Genomic DNA, 12,626 nt, shown 5'->3' on the forward strand with positions numbered 1-12,626 from the left:
TTTTTGTGAGCAGTATATATCTCCTACTGGTTCTGTTTCTTTGGTTGAACACTGACTAGTTCAAGGCTATTTTAAATAACAATGACAATAAACTGGAAAATGAACAAGTACCTACAAAAGCAGAGCTTATTAAAACTGACTCAAAACATCAAAAAGACAAATACTTATTAATAAGTTTAACAAATAAGTGTAAAACTTATACTTTGAACTACTAAGCATGTTGAAAGACATAACAGAAGACCTAAATAAATGCAAAGAGATTTATGGATCAAAAAACTTAATATTGTTGCCTGACCGGGTGGTGGCACAGTGGATAAGAGCATCGGACTGGGACGCGGAGAACCCAGGTTCAAAACCTCAAGGTCACTGGCTTGAACACAGGTTCTGGCTTAAAGCCCAAGGTTGCTGCCTAGAGTCCAGGGTCACTGGCTTGAGTAAGGGGTCACGCACTCTGCTGTAGTCCCCCAGTCAAGGCACATATGAGAAAGCATTCAATGAACAACTAAGAAGACTCGGCAAAGAATTGATACTTCTCATCTCTCCCTTCCTGTCTGCCCGTCTCTCTGATTTGTCTCTGTCAAAAAAAAAAAAAAAAAAAAGCCAATCACAAACGACTGTATGTTATGTGGTTCCATCTATATAAAATGTTCAGCTGACCAGGCATTGGTGCAGTGGATAGAGCGTCGGACTGGGATGCAGAGGACCCAGGTTCGAGACCCCGAGGTCGCCAGCTTGAGCATGGGCTCATCTGGTTTGAGCAAAAGCTCACCAGCTTGGACCCAAGGTCGCTGGCTCCAGCAAGGGGTTACTCGATCTGCTGTGGCCCCACGGTCAAGGCACATATGAGAAAGCAGTCAATGAATAATAAGGTGTTGCAATAAAATGTTCAGAATAGGCAAGTCTGTAGACAGATTGGTGGTGGCCTAGGACTAAGAGTTAGGAGGACAGTGAATGATCACCAGTGGGTACAGGGTTTCTTTTTGGAGTGATGAAATGTTCTAGAATTAGTGGTGGTGATTGTACAACTCTGAATTTACTGAAAGAACTACTGAATTGTACAGTTTAATAAGTGTATGCAAATATGGTATGTGAAGAATGTCTCAAATCATAGAAAACCAAAGAAATAGAAAATCTAATTTTAAAATGTTTATATTTAAAATTTTTAAAAAAGAAAACACCAGGCTAAATAAATTTGGAGTCAAGTAAAAATCCCAGTTTTATACATATTATTGAGGACAACAGCTGTCATAATTTTTTTTTTTTCGTATTTTTCTGAAGCTGGAAATGGGGAGGCAGTCAGACAGACTCCCGCATGTGCCTGACCAGGATTCACCCAGCACGCCCACCAGGGAGCGATGCTCTGCCCATCCGGGGCGTCGCTCTGTCACGACCAGAGCCACTCTAGCACCTGGGGTAGAGGCCAAGGAGCCATCCCCAGCGCCCGGGCCATCTTTGCTCCAATGGAGCTTCAGCTGCGGGAGGGGAAGAGAGAGACAGAGAGGAAGGAGAGGGGGAGGGGTAGAGAAGCAGATGGGCACCTCTCCTGTGTGCCCTGGCCGGGACTTGAACCCAGGTCCCCCGCACGCCAGGCCGACGCTCTACCACTGAGCAAACCGGCCAAGGCCAGCTGTCATAATCTTGGTATCAAACCCTGTCAGGGTTGGCCCTGGCCGGTTGGCTCAGTGGTAGAGCGTCAGCCTGGCGTGCAGGGGACCTGGGTTCGATTCCCGGCCAGGGCACATAGGAGAAGCGCCCATTTGCTTCTCCACCCCCACCCTCTCCTTCTTCTCTGTCTCTCTCTTCCCCTCCTGCAGCCGGGGCTCCATTGGAGCAGGGATGGCCCAGGCGCTGGGAATGGCTCCTTGGCCTCTGCCCCAGGCGCTAGAGTGGCTCTGGTCGCGGCAGAGCGACGCCCCGGAGGGGCAGAGCATCGCCCCCTGGTGGGCAGAGAGTCGCCCCTGGTGGGCGTGCCGGGTGGATCCGGGTCGGGCGCATGCGGGAGTCTGTCTGACTGTCTCTCCCCGTTTCCAGCTAAAAAAAAGAAAAAAAAAAAAAAAAACCCAAAAAAACCTGACAGGGTTAACTCAAGAAATAAAATTATAAACCAGTCTCCCTCATGAACATAAATGAAAACTCCTAAGTAAAATTTTTAGTATGCCAAATTCAACATTGTATAGAAATATACTACTTACCCAATTGACTCAATCTTAAGAATAAGATGTTTTTAACATTAGATATAGTTAATGCACTTGAAACCTATATACAGTGATGCCTTGGTTTTCGTCAATGATCTGTCAAAAATGATCGGTGAAATCCGAAAACGACAAACACTGAGGCAATATTTCCGTATGAATCAATGTAATTTCAATTAATTCGTTCTAGACCAGGGGTCCCCAAACTACGGCCAGTGGGCCGCATGCGGCCTCCTGAGGCCATTTATCCGGCCCCTGTCGCACTTCCAGAAGGGCCACCTCTTTCATTAGTGGTCAGTGAGAGGAGCATAGTTCCCATTGAAATACTGGTCAGTTTGTTGATTTAAATTTACTTGTTCTTTATTTTAAATATTGTATTTGTTCCCGCTTTGTTTTTTTACTTTAAAATAAGATATATGCAGTGTTCATAAGGATTTGTTCATAGTTTTTTTTATAGTCTGGCCCTCTAACACTGAGGGACAGTGAACTGGCCCCCTGTGTAAAAAGTTTGGGGACCCCTGCTCTAGACACTCCAAAATACATACCAAACACACATTTTAAAGAGAACAAATGTGTTTAATACTAAAAAACAATAATTAATGTAAAATGAATATAAAAGACTAATGTAAAGAATAAATGAACATTTAACATGCATTTACCTTTCTGAACACTCAGCATATGGAAGACAGGAAGGGAGAGAGAGGTGTAGATATTATTGTTTGGAAGGGGAATCCCCCTCCATAAGGACCTTAGGTATCAAGACACCATCTAAGGTCACTTCCCTTCTTGGTCTTTTGGCACTAGGACCAGCTTCAGAGTCAGTGGACCCATGTCCCATAAGAAAGCTGTCCAAAGAGGTCTGTTTCTCCTGCCTCTAAGATTTGCCTAAAATGGGGCAAGACATTATCATTAAACAAGTTGCAGACAGGGCCTGCAACAGCTTCGAGTGATTTTTCTCCATGAACCCCCTGTACCTTGCTTCACATGGAGATGTCCTTAATCCCTGAAGAAGGCACATTCTCCCGTCTCTTCCTCCTCGTCTGAAACAACTTCTTCATCTGCCGTCTGCTGCACTTCTAGGTGAAGGTCTTGCAGCTCTTCAGTGGTGAGTTCTTCACTGTGGTCATCCACCGGCTCTTCCACATCCTCACCACTCGCCTCTAAACCCATGGAGTTCCCCAAATCAACAATTGACTGACCACATGTGTGGGGTCATCAGGGGAAGGCTCAAACCCTTCAAAATCTCTCCCATGCACACATCCTGGCCATAATTTCTTTCAGGCAGAGTTCTTTAGCCTGGATGTCACTCCCTGCCACGCCTTCTCTATGAGGCTAATGCAGTTGAGAATGTTGACATTTTTTCCAGAAGTCTCTTAAGGACAATTCTTTCAGCAATCTTGAAGCTGCTCTTGTATTTTTCAATGATTTTCTTCTTCAACTCAATCATGTTCCTGGCCTTCTTTTTCGAAGGGCTGCTGGCTCTGGAAACTTTCTTTGGTCCCATGATGGAGCTAAAAGGAAAGCGTTAACATATTATCAAGGGAAACACTAAACAGGGCCAATGAGATTTGATCACATGTGATTTTATCTTATGTGCGTTACGTACATTTTGAAATTGAAAAATGCAAAATAAACACATTACACCCAATACTGTATACACACTTACATGTAATTGTAGTATTAGCACTCTAAATCAATATTAAAAGCACAAAAACATGAAAGCAATGGAATTGTTTGGCTAGATGTACAGGGTGATGCTCACACAACTAGAAACAACACCACACTGAGCAGGAGAATGCGTGGGTTGCCCTTTGTTTTGCAAAATTAGCAGCAAGGTCACATGGGGATGCCTACGAAATCCGAGGCAACCAACGAAAACAAATATTTTGTGGAAAAAATCGACGAAAATTGAAACTGATGCTAACCAAAGTCAATGAAAACCAAGGTATTACTGTAATTTTATTAACCAATGTCACCCAATAAATTCACTTAAAAAATTTAATGCCTCCTGACCAGGCGGTGGTGCAGTGGATAGAGTGTCGGACTGGGATGCGGAAGGACCCAGGTTCGAGACCCCGAGGTTGCCAGCTTGAGCGCGGGCTCATCTGGTTTGAGCAAAAATTCACCAGCTTGGACCCAAGGTCGCTGGCTTGAGCAAGAGGTTACTTGGTCTGCTGAAAGCCAGCGGTCAAGGCACATATGAGAAAGCAATCAATGAATAACTAAGGTGTCACAACAAAAAAACTAATGATAGATGTGTCTCATCTCTCTCCGTTCCTGTCTGTCTATCCCTCTCTCTGACTCTCTCTGTCTCTGTAAAAAATAATAATAAAATTTAATGCCGATTAAAGGACAAAATTGGGAGGTTCTTGCATAAAAGCAGGCACCTTGTTCAAAGCAATGCTATTCAGTTTTTTTCCTGTCACTTTATAGAATTAACTTTGTCACTGAATCCAAAGGGTCATATCATAAAAACACAAAAGTTTTTTTTACACTAAAGTTTTTATGAGGAAGATAATGTAAACATAATTTTAAACTACTGCAAAACTTGTTAAAAGGGAATGATGCTATTGTTTTAATTGTAAATTGTATTTCATCTAATAGGTCTGTATCTTCTGTTTTCTCCTGGTAGGGTTTTCTGTTGAATTTATGTGTCTTGCCTGACCTGGTGGTGGCACAGTGAATAGAGCATTGGCCTGGGATGCTGAGAACCCAGGTTTGAAACCCCAAGGTTGCCAGCTTGAGCGTGGGCTCATCCGGCTTGAGCGCAAGATCGCTGGCTTAAGCGCGAGATCACCATATTGAGCGTGAGATCGCCGGCTTGAGCATGGGATCATAGACATGAGCCCCATGGTCTCTGGCTTGAGCCTAAAAGTTGCTGGCTTGAAGCCCAAGGTCACTGGTTTGAGTCCAAAGTCACTGGCTTGAAGCCCAAGGTCAGTGGCTTGAGCAAGGGTTCACTGGCTTGTCCTGAGCTGCCTGGTCAAGGCAGATATGAAAAAGCCATCAATGAGCAACTAAGGTGTTGCAACTATGAGTTGATGCTTCTCACCTTTCTCTTTCCTTTCTCTGTCCCTGTTTGCCCTACCCCTTAAAAAAAAAGAATTTATGTATCTCCATTGTTATTGTGGATGCTTGATCTCACCAAGAAACCTGGGTTTTTGAGGTCAGGAACCATGTTGGGGTGATTGCCATAGTTCATACAGTACAAGCTTTATAGCTTGATATGCCCAGGGTTTATATCCCGCCTGTACCACTGGAGCTGAAGCTCTGGGAGCCTCTTCACCTCTGACTTTTCTGTTCTCTAAGGTTCTTTTAATAAACATGACAATAACTTTCTGTTCATACCTTCTCAGAGAACCTCATAGGCCACATCCCCAAAAGGATAGCCGCATATCCCCTGCCATCACTTCCCCAGGCCACAGCTGCATTAGAAGTGCACAACTGACCCCAATATTCAGGGGTGCAGTATCTCCCAGAAATTTGGAATTACACAACAGAAGCAGAATCAATTCGTCTGAGGAACTGAGCTGTGCAGGCAGGTAGAGGTGAGTGCCATACCCACAGCAGGGGGTAGCAGAGAAATGAGTAAGCGGAGGAAACCCATCTAGTGAAAGTGGCGGGGAAATTAAAAACAGAAAAATTGTTATGTCAGCATCACAGCTGCTTTCATGGCTCTGATAACACTGTAGAGAAGAAGATGAAGTGCTGGCTCTCTAATTCTTAAAGAATCCTATGCAACCTGGCCAGGTAGCTCAGGTGGTTAGAGCATCTTCCTGATACACCAAGGTTGCGGGTCAGTGCACAAAGAAGAATCAGCCAGTGAATGCATAAATAAGTGGAACAACAAATCAAGGTTTCTCTTTCTCTCCCTTCCTCTCTGTCTCTAAAAGTCAATTAAAAAAAAAAAAAAAAGAGTGCAGAGCAGATTAATGGCAAATAAAATGTTTTGCAAAAATAAAATGTTTTGCCCAGAGTTGGAACCTGGCCCCCACAGAGTATTCCTCTCTGAAGACAGCTGAGTTGGAGTTGATATAGACGGTTTTGCTAAAGAGGGAGGAGTATTAATGTGGTTCAATGAGATAGAGACTTTTCATGACATCATTTGACCCTCAAATGTTATAGCAGCTGATTAAAAATAGCTGGGTATCCAACTATAATGTAAAAAAACAGTAGCTGGATATATTTAGAATATATAAAGAACTCTAACTCAGGATTAAAAAATAAAATTTCAATTATAAAATTAGCAAAAAAACAGACATTTCACTAAGAGGATATACAAATTGCAAATTAACACATGAAGAGATTGTCAGTATCATATACCATTAAAGAAATGCAAATTAAACTGTGGTGAGATATCACTATATGCCTAACATAACAGCTAAAATGAAAATAACGATAACACCAAAGGCAAGTGAGGATGCAGAGAAACTAGATCACTTTTCTCTGCTGGGAACCTAAAATGGTACTTGTCAGTCTCTAGAAAATACTGTACTTTGGCACTTTCTTTCAAAACTAAATTAGACTTATAATATGGCCAGCAGTTGCCCTCTTAGGCACTTATCTTAGATTAAAAAAAAAAAACATTTTCACACAGAAACTTGTACATGACTCTTTGTGGTAGCGTTATTTTTAATAGCCCCAAGTCTGGAAACTACCCAAATGTCCCTCAATAGCTAAATGGTTAAACAGACTATGGCACATTGACACCATGGTGTACTACCTTGCAAGAAATAGGAATGAAATTGATAAATGCAACAATTAAGATTAACCTCAAAGAAGTTATCCTGAGTGGAAAAAAAAAGCCAGTCTCAAAAGGATATTTTGATTCCATTCTACTGCATTATTCATTTATATAACATTCATGAAATAATATAGAGATGGGGGACAGATTAGTGGTTGTCAGAGTTAAAGAGGGGGAGGGGACCAATAAAGGTGAAAAGAACAAGTCTTGTGGTGATGGGTTTGCTCTGTTTTTTTTTGTTTTTGTTTGTTGTTTTTTAATTTTATTTTATATATCTTCAGAGCATGGCACCTTGCTTTTCCTAAATAAGGTAATCAATACGTTTCTCTTGCCCTGACCAGCTAGCTCTGTTGGTTAGAGCAGCAGTCCCCAACCCCCGAGCCGCGGACCAGTATCGGTCCGTGGGCCATTTGGTACCTGTCCGCAGAGAAAGAATAAATAACTTACATTATTTCTGTTTTATTTATATTTAAGTCTGAACAATGTTTTCTTTTTTAAAAATGACCAGATTCCCTCTGTTACATCTGTCTAAGACTCACTCTTGACGCTTGTTCCGGTCACGTGATACATTTATCCGTCCCACCCTAAAGGCCGGTCGTGAAAATATTTTCTGACATTAAACCAGTCCGTGGCCCAAAAAAGGTTGGAGACCACTGGGTTAGAGCATCATCCTGTCCACTGAAGGTTGTGGGTTCAATCCTCAGTCAGGTCCCTGGTCAGGGCACATACAAAAATCAACCAATGAATGCATAAGTAAGTGAAACAACAAAGCGGTGGTCTTTTCTCTCTCTCCCTTTCTCTATCTCTTGAAAATCAATTTAAAAAAATTTAAAAATAGTCCTGGCCCGATGTCTCGGTTGGTTAGAGCATTGTCCTGGAGCGCAGAGGTTGCTGGTTCAATCCTCAGTCAGGGCACATGCAGGAACAGATTGATGTTCTGGTCTCTCTCTCTCTCCCTCTTTCCCTCCCTTCTAAAATCAATAAATAAAAAAATATTTTTAATTAAAAAAATTTTTTAAATGTTTCTCTTGTTGACACTGATAAAGGACTCTGAGTCTACAACTGGGTAATCTGAGTGATCTCTGTCATTAGACTAAGAAAAATAGTCATCACCATTTTGAAGTAATTTTATGATGACTTTCCAAAAGAATAAATATATAGTAAGAAAAAAAATTGTTAAAAAAAAAAGAAAGAAAAAAAAATTGTTAGAGATGCTAACAAGAATTTAACCAGAAATCTTCAAATAAATATTGGTACACAAACAATAAAATAGATTGAAGAATACCATCATACATCCTTTTAGCAAAACAAGACAGTCCAGGTTCTTGTCAGAAAATATTAGGTGATGATGTGCTTCCTGTTGAATGACTAACAGGATGGAAATTACCACATTTCCTTTTTTTTACCTAGAAATACATAGATGACTTATTGATTCTTGAGTTTGAGAAAATTCATCTATAATATCATCTGAGTGCTTGCTTCAAGCAGCACATATACAATGTCATCTGAAAATTCATAATCAGTTTCATTTATATGATCAATTGTACCATCATTATATTAGAGTCTTGAGTGTTGATATCTGCCTCTGCATCTATTTTCTGATTCATCTAGTAATTTGGAAACATCATCCTCTGCCAATTCCCTTTCCTTTGCCACCATGAATGGAAAATGAAGAACTCTGAATTCTTAACTTGTTCTATGAAACTTTAAAGTAAACTATAAAAATACATAGTTTTTTTAGTCTTTTATTCCTGCTGCAACTCTTTGGGCAGTGCACTAAGAAAACTGAAGGGTTACAAATTTTTTTTTTTACCATTGCATCGTCCCTTTAGGTGGTTCCATTATTATTATTTTTTATTTTTTCATTATTTAATTCCTTTTTTAAATGTAGCTGGGAAAAATTGAAGAATGTGATAAAATAATTTCTTAAATGATGAAATGGCAAAGCAAGAGGTAAGAAAAATAAGATTAGTAAGCTCCCGTAATGTATTTTAGATTTATAAAATTGTCAATTGAGCCATATATTAATCACCAAGGTAAAATAATTTTACTCCCCCACTCTTTTTTTTTTGGTGTGTGAGACACACACACACACACACACACACACACACAAAGAGACAGACAGGAAAGGAGAGTGTTGCAAAGCATTAGTTCTTTGTTGTGATTCCTTAGTTATTCATTGATTGTTTTCTCATCTGTGACTTGACCGGGGGCTCTAGCAGAGTGAGTGACCCCTTGCTCAAGCCAGTGACCTTGGGCTTTAAGCCAGAGACTTTGGACTCAAGCCAGTGACTTTGGGCTTCAAGCCAGTGACCTTTGGGCTCAAGCCAGAGACCACGGGGTCCTGTCTATGATCCCACACTCAAGCTGGTGACCTGACTCTCAAGCTGGTCAGCCTGTGCTCAAGCTAGATGAGCCCATGCTCAGGCTGGAGACCTTGAGGTTTCAATCCTGGGTCCTCAGCATCCCAGGCTGATGCTCTATCTACTGTGTCACTGCCTGGTCAGGCCTGATTTAAAAAAATATATTAGTGCCTGACCAAGAGGTGGCACAGTGGGTAGAGCATCGGACTGTGATGTGAGGACACAGGTTCGAGACCCGAGGTCGCCAGCTTGAGCACAGGCTCATCTGGCTTGAGCAAAAAGCTCACCAGCTTGGACCCATGGTCGCTGGCTCAAGCAAGGGATTGCTCAGTCTGCTGAAGGCCCACGGTCAAGGCACATATGAGAAAGCAATCAATAAACAACTAAGGTGTCCCAACAAAAAACTAATGATTGATGCTTCTCATCTCTCTTTGTTCCTGTCTGTCCCTATCTATCCCTCTCTCTGACTCTCTCTCTCTGTAAAAAAAAGAAAAAAGTTATTTGTAATACTGTACAACTTTATTCTGATTCTAAATGAAAAGGAGTGGGAATGACGGTAACAAACAAGGTTTCACCACCAGATGTTGTGATGTGACTGCAGCAGTCTTAATAGCTGAAACTCAATAAAGAAACAACTGCATTCCAAAATGGCTAAATGTACAGGTCCAAAAAATGAAGGTATTTTTTAACTGGCACATTCATTCTGTAGCCCATTTATCTCTTCCATCATCCAAAAGATCAAGCACAGGTTCATTTTAGCTAGATAATCAAGTGGCAAACGCGCTAACGCTGATATCATGTGACAGTTGCCTATGGAGCTAGACTTCTGACACTGGGCTCCAGCTTCCCTTGCTCACAGGTCGTCGTCCTCATCCGGGATTGCGGTGGTCAGAGCAACTTCTAGATTGTGCTCATATTGTGCTGCCAAAGTTGGGTCCATGACAACCTCTGGTACGGCAAGAGCAAGCATGGGGACCGACTCCAAGTTAGGGTCTCCAGTTAGTTTCCTAGCAAGCCAGGGAAGGGCTCTTCAAAGTTGTGGTTACTTTTGGCAGAAATGTTGTAAGACTGAAGATTTTTCTTTTGATGGAAGACGATTGATTTGGCCTCAACTTTCCTGTCCTTAATATCCATTTTGTTGCTACACACATGATGGGGACATTTTCAAACACTCATACCAGATCTCTATGCCAGTTAGGCACATTCTTGTAAGTAACTCTTCAAACAGTACATCAAACAGTATAATGGCGCAGGGGCTTGGATGTAATAGACGTCTCTCAGCCCGCCGAACTTCTCCCAGCCCACTGTGTCCCACACCTTGAACTTACTAGGCCCTCTGTTGATACGGAACACAAGGGGATGGACCTCAATGCCCAGAGTGACTAATACTTCTTTTTTTATTTTTTTGTATTTTTCTGAAGCTGGAAACGGGGAGAGACAGACAGACTCCCGCATGCGCCCGACCGGGATCCACCCGGCACGCCCACCAGGGGGCAACGCTCTGCCCCTCCGGGGCATCGCTCTGTCCCGACCAGAGCCACTCTAGCGCCTGGGGCAGAGGCCAAGGAGCCATCCCCAGAGCCCGGGCCATCTTTGCTCCAATGGAGCCTAGCTGCGGGAGGGGAAGAGAGAGACAGAGAGGAAGGAGAGGGGGAGGGGTGGAGAAGCAGATGGGCGCCTCTCCTGTGTGCCCTGGCCGGGAATCGAACTGGGGACTTCCGCATGCCAGGCCGATGCTCTACCACTGAGCCAACCGGCCAGGGCCTGACTAATACTTCTTGAACTCACTAGTCAGGTGGTGTTCCACAAATGTGGTTTCCCTAGTCCCACCATCATCAACCAATCCAAGTTTGAATTGAACTCAGTGTTCTCCTTGGATGGCCATGGCAATGTTACTTCCAGAAGCACTATTAGGCCCATCTTAAATTTTATCTTATTTTTAAATTAAATTTTCTCTTTGTTCAGAAGACTTTTAAGAAAAAATTAAAGTCACAAAATCATTTCCCACAAGTTAATGATGCCTTATTGCCAATTTGTTTTGGATAATAGGGTTACAGAGATAGATACTGTTGGATGGCCCACCTAACAGCCATTCCCTCCTTTTATTTAACAGCAACGTGGTAATTGACATAAGCCATTCTCCTTTGCCAGCATCTGGTCTATGGGTGGCTGTGTTCTAGCCAATGAAATAGAGGAGAAATTTCTGGTAGTGGTGGAGGTGGGGGTTCCTAGAAAGTTTTTATCACTGACAGAAGTGAGAGGAGGAGGTGGTTTTGACCTCACTGCCTGCCATGTTTAACACTTTATGGCTGGAGCTACAGCAGCCCTCTGTGTCTGAGAGGGGAGGAGACACTGCTCACACTCTAAGAATAACTAAGGAGAAAGTTGAAGAGCCTGGGTCCTTGATGACGTTACTGAGTCCTGAACCATGCCTGCAGCACCACCACCAGACTTCCGATTTAAGTGGAACAATAAGTATCTGCATTGTGTGAGCCAGTTCAAGCCACTTTCAGTTGGGTATTCAGTTTCTGGTAGAACAAAAAAATTTTCTCTGTGGTAGTTTCTGATTGAAGCTACTTATTTTCAGGCAGATAAAACCCGTTTCCAAAATGGTGAAAAGATCAGAACCAGTTTGTTTTCTCATCAGCTTTGGTTCATCCATCTGTGAAACATTCATAACATTGCAGTTAACTTCCACAAATACTTGGAATACTGCCTGGGACAAATGTACGGTAGCAGTTGTGATACTAAAGACAAAAATATACCCAGAACAACAAAGAAACACGGTTTTGTGAGTCTCTGCCAAGCTGTCCCATTCCCTTCGTCTTGATCGTGTAGGGCAGCGGTTCTCAACCTGTGGGTCGCGACCCCCGCCGGGGTTGAGAACCGCTGATCGGTGACCCATGTTTTGGTTGTTCAACCCCCGCCAGGGTCGTGACCCACAGGTTGAGAACCGCTGGTGTAGGGCCTCAGAAAGAGCCACTCCACCATGCACCTCGGTGATATGCAGACTATTTTGAGCTATAGGCAACCGAGACCCTGCAGGCTCAAGAGAAACCTGTCTATTAGAGGAATGGAAATGAGAGACCTTGCTCATAATAGGGTATTTTCAGAAATAATCTATCTTTTTGGCAGTGCAAACTGCTTATTACTGAACATGTGTTATCCCCCTAACTACCTTCTGAAGCCACAGGTGCTTTACCTCATCCCTAGCTCAGAATGTCATCTATACCTCATTTCCCCTTTCTGTCTCTGAACCTCTCATGTGTGTGGGTTCCCATACATATGTATGTATTAAATTTGGTTATTTTCTTTTATTCATCTGTT

The 12,626-nt window shown here is 42.5% G+C and overlaps 1 pseudogene; it reads right to left on the reverse strand.

The window, feature by feature from the left end:
- Positions 1 to 10,152: 10,152 nt before the first annotated feature.
- Positions 10,153 to 11,184, reverse strand: LOC136335194 (GTP-binding nuclear protein Ran-like; annotated as a pseudogene).
- Between the last annotated feature and the right edge of the window lie 1,442 nt (positions 11,185 to 12,626).

The sequence above is a fragment of the Saccopteryx bilineata genome, chromosome 4 (genome assembly GCF_036850765.1).
Source record: "Saccopteryx bilineata isolate mSacBil1 chromosome 4, mSacBil1_pri_phased_curated, whole genome shotgun sequence".
NCBI classification, from domain to species: domain Eukaryota; kingdom Metazoa; phylum Chordata; class Mammalia; order Chiroptera; family Emballonuridae; genus Saccopteryx; species Saccopteryx bilineata.